The following is a 6377-nucleotide window of genomic DNA, read 5'->3' as shown; positions in this document are numbered from 1 at the left end:
CTAGAATGACATGGCCCTTATGCACTCAGAACAGGACTTTGTCATCATCAGATTTCGTAAAAAAATTGAAGAGTCCAACACACCTTTACCTCATCCAGTGCAGACCTGTCCGCTGCTGCCAGCTAGTGAGAAATGACTGATATTCATTTAAGTTTACAGAGGAAAAACAGACATCAGCTGTTCTGGACGAACATCGCACAATTAGACGTGCGTTGTTACGTCGTTTCACGTCATATGTGACTACGTTAATACCCCAATTATGATCCAGTGAATGGCACGATATACAATCAGTAGTAAGAGTGGCTTCTCCTATCGGGGACTCATCGGAATGACGTCACGCCTGGTTCTAATTAGTCCCCCGAGATGGCTCAAAGTAGACAATTTTAGGGCGCCGTTTTAGCGATTTTTGTCGGAAAATTGGTTTTAAAATTGCATAGTTGTTTTAAGGGAATATCAAATTTTTATATGAATGATAGATGAGACTAGATTTCAGTAACACTTTAATGATATGCCAAATAGATTGAAGTGCTTCAGTATCTGTCAGTAAGACCAAGGAGGTTTTAAATTTTAAACCTCCTTGGTAAGACGGACGTCGTTATCTTTGACAATTTGGATTAAATTCTCCCTTGACATTTTAGGCTTGTTATTTTCCATGTACTGGAAATACAACTTCTTCTTTGCAATGATTGGACAATGTTTAGAGTTAGACGTTCAAAGGTTAGTTGTAACAAGTCGTTCGGTGTAATGTAGCCAGCTGCCGCCGCGCCGCGTGCCTGCGAAGCTGGTGTGTTATGCCGGTTATACCTGCAGCTATACCGATACAGATACATAACAGATATAATGACCTTTACCCTTCCATACAGGTGAGTATGTAGAATCTTAACATTATCAAGGTGTGCACAATCATCCAAGTACCCTGTTCATTCTAAAGGCACCCAAAGCGATGTCAGGTTAGTAAAACCATATTTTCGGAGTCATTTTTTCAAATTGTAGTATTAAAGTTAGATCAACCCTATCCCAATATATTCGAATGAAAGCTCATCTGTGTTGGTAGAATCCATAGTTAAAGAGTTTGACTTGTTCCAACACAAAAAGGGAACTCACCATAAATTTTCGGCTGATCCCGTCAACCTTCATCAGATTTGTGATGCAGTCGCTGAATTAGCCTCTACCAGGCTTGGGGAGGCGACTGGAAAGAGTAGAAATCGGCCAAATCGAGAAATAAGCATGCCAAGGGAGTTTGTCCGTTGAGAGAACAGTTCGCCGCACCCCAAGCCTCTACCAGGCTTCGGAAGGCGACTGGAAAGGAGCGGCAAACTGTTCTCTTTAGCAGACCAACTCCCCTAGCATGCTATCTCTCTTTTTGGCCGATTTCTACTCTTTCCAGCCGCCCCCTGAAGCCTGGTAGAGGCTAGAATGACATGGCCCTTATGCACTCAGAACAGGACTTTGTCATCATCAGATTTCGTAAAAGAAAAATTGAAGAGTCCAACGCACCTTTACCTCGTCCAGTGCAGACCTGTCCGCTCCTGTCAGCTAGTGAGAAATGACTGATATTCATTTAAGTTTACAGAGGAAAAACAGACATCAGCTGTTCTGGACGAACATCGCACAATTAGACGTGCGTAATAGGCTTCTAAATGTCCTTGTTGTTACATACGTGACTACGCGCCGCCACAATTACAACAAACGCATTTCAGTTCCTAAAATCTGTGGGGAAAAAGACGAAATATCGTATAAAAGTGGTTTCTTGACAAGTCTAACTAACGTCAGCAAGAAATTTGATATTTCAAACCTACCGGAAATACGTAGAGGTTTTGCCATTTCATATTTCTGCAACCAAAGATATGATGTGACGCAGGACAGGCTGAGAGAATGAGAGAAGGCCTCACTTCCTCCAGCCTACAAGGAAATGGTATCATCATTAATTGTTTTCAGATCCGGAATTCACAAAACGTTTTTATTTCATTGCTGAGTTTTGAATAGTTCTGATTCAAATCTTGAAACAAGGATTTTCCGCTCATTTGCACTTCCCACTGCTTGTTAGCCTACGGCTTGTTTAATACCGATTGTTAGCAAAGGTTTACCTCAATTATGATCCAGTGAATGGCACGATATACAATCAGTAGTAAGAGTGGCTTCATTATATTTATAATTGCACAGGAAGTTTGGGAAAGTAGGAAGTGAAGATTTTTCTCTTTGTTGTAAAATTTCGTCCAACACAATTCATTCTTTGAACTGCTTCTTCTCAGCGCAGAATCTTTTTGCATATGAAGTGGAAGGCGCTCTTTTGACATACTGATTTTTGTCAGGAGTGTCTTCCCACCACTTTTGATGCACTCCTGACGTCATCACGTTTCCGACTTCCGGAAAGTCAGCGACTGCATCACAAATCTGACGAAGGTTGACGGGATCAGCCGAAAATTTATGGTGAGTTCCCTTTTTGTGTTGGAACAAGTCAAACTCTTTAACTATCCCAATATAATTCGCATACTGATATTTGTGAGGCATAAATGCGATGTCGCTGATGGAAAACTGCTGTTTTGGATCGTAAGCTGGTTCTAGCTATTTCTTGGTGGTATTTCGGGTGGTACCAAAAAATGACTCCTAGCCTTGTGTAGCTTGTTTTGAGCTATTTTAAAAGCTTCAAGTATGAAATGATGATGAAAAATACTAAGAAATGACAGAAAATGGTAATACATTTTATCAGCAGACAGATTTCGTCGTACAGAATATTCCTGTATTGCCGCCCTAAAATTGCATTGGGTGCCTTTAAAAGCAAAAGTATTCAAACGGTATAAGCACAACTAGCAAAACAAAAAAACAAACCATTACGCCCCCATATTTGTATACGAGTTTCTAAGCCTTTTAAGGTAATGCAGCTGTAGCAACTCAAGTACCCACCACTGCCACAGCGCCAACGTTACATACGACTTTTGAAGCGAGTATTGACAAAATAATGAGCAAATTAAAACTAATGGGCTTGGATCGAGAAGATGGAATAATCGAGGTACTTGAATATTATATGATTTGTGATTTGAATATTATAAGACCATCAGAACCTTGATGAAGAGAGGCTTGCATGCCAATTTGATTTTCTCTGAGCATGGAGGTAGAAAAAGAGACAAGGGACCGGACCGCGTAAAAGCGACCCCTATCGGAATCACGTCAACACGCGATAAAGACTTATGTAAAGTACTAGTATATCTTGCTTTACTCCCCAAGCAGAGGTTTAGGGTTTGGCTTATTTTTGGCGTGTTTTTATGCCTTTTATTCCTTTTTTTCCCCCACAACCCATGATGGCTTATCATATCAAATTTGCTCTATGCGTAAGAATAAATAAATTCTTAGCCCAAAACCCAAACCTCTGCTTGGAGAGTAAGCTTGCTTCAGTATCGGGGGGTGCACGATCCTAATGTTTTCTTGCTACCGTTATTTTTATAACCATGTAAACCCTGTAAATACCAGCACATTTACCCTGACATTTACCTTACCAACTTGCAGTGCGACATTTCGGCGCATGGTGGCGCTGTTGAGCAAAGTGTTTCCATGCAGTACTTGAGACATGTGTTCGCCTACTACCCAGGAAATTTTACGTGCCCTAATCTCATTTTGCTTTGAAACCGGTTCAGTACCCTGATGCTACCTTGGACTAGAATCCAATGCAAAACTAAGATTATTGCTGTGAGTGTGAACAAGTTGCTTTCTAGTGGACATTTAACCATGGTGGACGTAGGGGGAGGGCAGATTGGTCCATTATGAATTCATTATTATGGGTTCACCACACCACGAAGTGGTGTGGTGAAACCATATTGCTTTTTCTGATGTTTCTTCTCCTTCTCCTCCTCCTCCTCCTCCTGCCATATCTTTAAATGGATTCAGCTTCTTCATTTTAGGGCCTAAGGTCCTGAAATTTGGTATGGAGGTACAGTGGGCAAATACCCCTAGGCGTTTTTTAAATTATTGTGATACAGGCTTTTAGAATGGTTTTATTTGAGTTTTTTGGCTGTGTTATAGCAAATGTATTACTGTGTTAGTCTGCCTTGTTTACCACGTTTGGGCATGAGTCATCAGAATGGAATGCAGGGCATCAACCAATAGGCATGCAGCTTTCCTCTATACTTCTTGCTGATTGGCTGTTGGGATTTAACTTGATTAACACCTGCACAGAAGCATTTCCATACTGACAGTATGTCTGTATTCAAGTGTTTTGGTAGGTATTTCAAGCTTTCCTGCTCCAGCATTGGAATGCCGGGCATGGACGTTTTTTTTTTATTTGAAAATCAACAGTTTGCATTATGCAATTAAAAATCCTAACCAATAAAGTAGGGAATAGCTATCCAACTGTTGTTTTAGTTGTATTTTACTTCATATTATAGTTATATCAATGTAAATCATTGTTTTCCCTTGTGTTTCCCATTCTTTCCCTGCCATGTCGTAAAATGTGGTGAACCCATCGCTGTATTTGCTCCAAAGCAAATATTGGCCTTTCTAGTTTTCCTTGTAATCGTGTCACCATGGATTTAAACCACCTCCTTGATGTCACTCTTTTAGTACTCGACATCTCAAAGCAGATATTAGGAGGAAAATCAAACGTTTTCTGGCCAGGGGTATATTTTTTGGCTCACAGGTCATGAGTCCAAACAGGTCAGCTAGAAAATGATTTCCAGGCCGGGCAATGTTGGAAGCGAAGACAGTTGAACAGCAAGGGTCTACACTTTCAGAAACAGGGCAGCATTCACAACTTCGTATGAAACAGGGAGGCTGGCTAGAAGGGGGAGGGCTGCTTTTACTTTATCCAGCCACTAAACAATTTTCCTACATATATGCATGACAAAATCCTAACAAGGACCTTTATCAGAAACTTGGCAGTTTACTCAACCCATGTCTATAGATTTTTCTGTGTGAATAAAGACTGATTGCATGGGGGAGGGGCATTCTTCACCTCAACCAGTCAGAAAATAATTTTCTGCTAGATGACAAAGTCCCAACTGAAAGGATCATTATTTTCAGGAACTGGGCAATTCTAAAGCTAAGTGTACTCAAGTTATATCCTTGGACTTTACTCATGTGAAATAGGAATACTGCCTAGATACAGAAGGGGGATGTTTTTACTTCTGTTTGCATAGAAATTCATTCATGCCCTAAGGTCAGTCCCTTTCTAAAGTGTACTTTGGTCTGCTCCTGTCTAAGATAGGAATAACTTGGACCTGACTAATGAAATAAACTTAGCAACCTTCCAGACAGAAGACAAACACAACTGTGTACAAAGTGTCAAGAAAGATTTATTGTGTTACAAATAGTACAAGGTGAAACACCTCAGCATTTCAAGTCATGATCTGCAACTCAAGACAATGTTGTGGACAGCAAAGACAGAAAATAATATATGAAATTCAATACATGGATTCTACTTTTTTTTTGGTTTGAGTCAGTTGCTACAAGTCCTTGAAGGAAAGGAAAGTTGATGGGTGATTTGAGTCCGCGTTGTTGTTGAAGAGATGTGGGGAGGGGGGTGTGGGGATGAGAGGGGAGGGATGGAGGCTTAAGCCAGCTCATCACCCTCCTCTTCCTCCTCATCAAACTCTCCCTCCTCCTCGGCGGTGGCGTCCTGGTACTGCTGGTACTCAGACACCAGGTCGTTCATGTTGGACTCGGCCTCGGTGAACTCCATCTCATCCATGCCCTCGCCGGTGTACCAATGCAAGAAAGCCTTGCGGCGGAACATAGCGGTGAACTGCTCGGAGATGCGCTTGAACAGCTCCTGGATGGCGGTGCTGTTGCCGACGAAGGTGGCGGACATCTTCAGGCCGCGGGGTGGGATGTCGCACACGGCGGTCTTCACGTTGTTGGGGATCCATTCGACGAAGTAGCTGGAGTTCTTGTTCTGCACGTTCAGCATCTGCTCGTCGACTTCCTTCATGGACATGCGGCCACGGAACATGGCGGCGACGGTGAGGTAGCGGCCGTGGCGGGGGTCGCAGGCAGCCATCATGTTCTTGGCGTCGAACATCTGCTGGGTCAGCTCGGGGACGGTCAGGGCGCGGTACTGCAGGCTGCCACGGCTGGTCAGGGGGGCGAAGCCAGGCATGAAGAAGTGGAGACGGGGGAAGGGCACCATGTTGACGGCGAGCTTGCGGAGATCAGCGTTGAGCTGGCCGGGGAACCGCAGGCAGGTGGTCACACCGCTCATGGTTGCAGACACCAGATGGTTCAGGTCACCGTAGGTGGGGGTTGTGAGCTTGAGGGTACGGAAGCAGATGTCGTACAGGGCCTCGTTGTCGATGCAGTAGGTCTCGTCTGTGTTCTCTACCAGCTGGTGGACTGACAGGGTGGCGTTGTAGGGCTCGACCACAGTGTCCGATACCTTGGGGGATGGC

At 43.3% G+C, this 6377-nt stretch overlaps 1 pseudogene across 1 annotated transcript in view; it reads right to left on the bottom strand.

The window, feature by feature from the left end:
• Positions 1 to 5265: 5265 nt before the first annotated feature.
• LOC109467392 overlaps positions 5266 to 6377 on the bottom strand; it is a 9193-nt pseudogene continuing 8081 nt past the window's right edge. The window contains exon 5 of the transcript XR_002140078.1: positions 5266 to 6377. This exon is cut by the window's right edge and continues 137 nt beyond it. The product of XR_002140078.1 is annotated as a tubulin beta chain-like (transcript).

The sequence above is a fragment of the Branchiostoma belcheri genome, unplaced genomic scaffold (genome assembly GCF_001625305.1).
Source record: "Branchiostoma belcheri isolate BF01 breed outbred unplaced genomic scaffold, Haploidv18h27 scaffold18, whole genome shotgun sequence".
NCBI classification, from domain to species: Eukaryota; Metazoa; Chordata; class Leptocardii; order Amphioxiformes; family Branchiostomatidae; genus Branchiostoma; species Branchiostoma belcheri.
Note: the sequence above shows the minus strand (reverse complement) of the source record. Positions and strands in the feature narration are given on the sequence as shown.